The sequence below is a fragment of the Gymnoscopelus braueri genome (genome assembly GCF_963280865.1).
Source record: "Gymnoscopelus braueri genome assembly, chromosome: 19".
Classification (NCBI taxonomy): Eukaryota; Metazoa; Chordata; class Actinopteri; order Myctophiformes; family Myctophidae; genus Gymnoscopelus; species Gymnoscopelus braueri.
In genome coordinates, this window is record NC_137621.1 from 19,034,007 (window position 1) to 19,036,918 (window position 2,912).

The following is a 2,912-nucleotide window of genomic DNA, read 5'->3' on the forward strand; positions in this document are numbered from 1 at the left end:
GGGTGCCTATTCCTCATGAACATCGAGTCCTCCAGGCCAGGAAGACAGGAATGTTGAACTGAGTGTTTGTGCAGGGAAGATGGTGGGGGGGACTGTTTTTTTTTTATGCATCTCTGTCTCTCTCACTTCCCTGCAGGAGACGGGAAAACAGAGCATGTATGGATCTTGCTAAGTGAAAGAGTAGAAAGCATCCTGTACTTTCTCGAGCACCTTGCCGTGCCCAGTCCTGCCCCTCGCACGCCCCCCCCCCTCCCCCTCCCCCTCCCCGTCGGCCTCACAGAGCTGACTACCCCACCCAGCCAACCGCCCTCCCCAACCTGATCTGCAGACTGTATTCTGTGAATATAAATATTGGCAGGGCCTGTTTGGCTCACTCTACCTGTATTTATTGAATTTATTTAGAGCTGTCTCAATAAGATAATAATATTTACATTTTACGACTTAAATAGTATTATATACAAGAATGAAAATTATACTATGTGTATTGTACAGGCTCTTTTTTTTCTAATAAAAAATTAAGACCTACCCACAATTATTGCTGTGTATTACTAGACCCGCCTATGATCGGGTCTTAAACATTAGAAATGTATACATTTTAAAACTTCAGAGGTACTCGCCATCAAGCTAGCAGCTAGTCACTTCAATATACTGTATCTCTGCACAGATTAACTGCATGGGGCACATACATGCAGTACATGCACACAGAGAGAGAGCGAGAGAGAGAACCCTGTGCCCACTCGCTTGAATCTCTGCAATTTACTGGTATATTTAATCTTGGCAATCTGTGTCGTCAATATCACGTCATCCAACCTACTGAGAATGCCTGCATTGTTATCCCGGCACGGGAGAGTGAATGCAAAGCATCGCTTTACAAGTTGCGGCATGACAGTGCGTCATGGCGGTGATCGCATAAGAAACGTGAGTCCTATGAACAAACTGTTGCAAATTACTTACATAATTAATGGTGAGTATAGAAATGAGAATCTTAAAAACAAAAGGGCATTTTTTTAAATCTGTATAAAATCTTTAAAAGTATTAACAGTATCTATTTTAGTGGAGCTCTTAAACACTGTAGGGAGATACACATCTTGAGTTCCATAGCGTTTAATGGAATTAAATGTTATTTTGGTTATATATCCAAAAGTACAAGAGGTATTTTTTATAAAAGCACTTTTATTGTTATGTGCAAGTTTCTTAATCAATGAAGTGCCCTGGTCTGTGCCAATATACCATTATATATTGCCTTAAAGTAAAAGTAACTTTCTTTTAAAAAGGTGTCTGTGTGAAATTTCTGGAAGAAAACAGACTCTAGACTCTAGTTTTATAATAAATACATATTTTGTATTTATTTTAAAAGTGTCATGTGCCAGTGTGTGAGCTACGAAGCCACTTGCCACTTGCCACTTGGTAGCATTTGGAACAGTGTGTGGTTGGGATGGCGAGGGTCTTTGATGTTAACACACCATCCGCACACAACAGGATGCTCTCAATGGAGCCTCTAGAAGGCCTGTAGGACCAAGTTTTTTTTAGTCGCCTGAGGTGAAGGAGGTTGTTCTGTGCCTTAATTCTTCAATGCATAGCCAGAGTCATCGATGCAAATGGGGGTGTGCTCTCTGTCTGACTTCCTGTAGTCCACGATCAGCTCTTTGGTCTTGTTGATGTTGGGGGCCAGATTTAGCCTGATTATCAGACTGAAGCTGCGTGGAGCTTCAGTCTGACATTAGCTCCAGTGCAGGCCATTACAAGGGGGAGGGTATTAGAATTTCCCTAAACCAATTAGAATTGGTTTCGAATTCCCTAAACCAATCACAAGGGACACAACCACCTCCGACTCTCTTTGGACGGTACTTTTTGTACCGAATAAATCCTAGGTTCACATAACAACACCAGACCAGGGTAGTCGACTCAGAGAGTGGGCGGGGTCTATGGTCTGGAACCAGGCTAGGCCAGATTGTTCTCCTGGCACCATTGTGTCTTCCCAACCTCGCTCCTGTGGGCTGTCTCATTGTCATCAGTGATCAGGCATATCACTGTCGTCTCATCAGTGAACTTGACCATTAGGTTAAAGCTGTGCGTGACCTTGCAGTCGTGGGTGTACAGGGAGTATAGGAAGGGAATCATAACACAGCCCTGGGGGCGCGTGTGTTGATGGTCAGGGGACAGAGGTGCTTCACCAGTCACCACCTGGGATCGCTCAGACATAAAGTCCAGGATCCAGCTTCACAGGCTGGGGTTGAGTCCTGTTTGCCTCAGTTTGGGTTGTTGTTGAACGCTGAGCTGTAATCTATGAACAGCATTCTCACATACAGTAGCAGTTCCTCTTTTCCAAGTAGGAGAGGGCAGTGTGTATTCATTGCATTGTTATTCATTTTAAAGAACATGATTTCAAACATCCATGACTTGTAAACCACACAGCAGTGTTTAGCCAACACTGACACTGTTATTCAGGTAAGTTCAATAAAGTTTTACTTTGGAGGAAATAAAAATAAAAAAAAACACACACAAATATCTGTGTTGTTGTGCTGCTCTGAGCTCCAGTAATCACAAACACACACCTGTGTTGATAATTGTACAGGAGAAATGTAGTCATAACATTGTGTGAGACACAACAAACTTATCACATTACACTGCAGTAAGTTTAGGATAACCAAATAGTCCTGTTCAAATTATGAGAGAATTGTCTGGCATCGTCCACATGCATACACGCACGCACACGCACACTCACAAGTCTCCCAACAGTGCTGCTATGGTCGCTGGTGTTGTCAGTGAGTCAAGGTTTCTACAGTAATGAAGCATTTGCTGAGGTGACAGTTTCATCTGCACGATGGCGGCTGTATTAAAAGAAATGAGCTAGAGGAGGCAGAGGCACAGTTGATGTGGAAATCCTCATTACATGAGTAACTGCTAGTCTG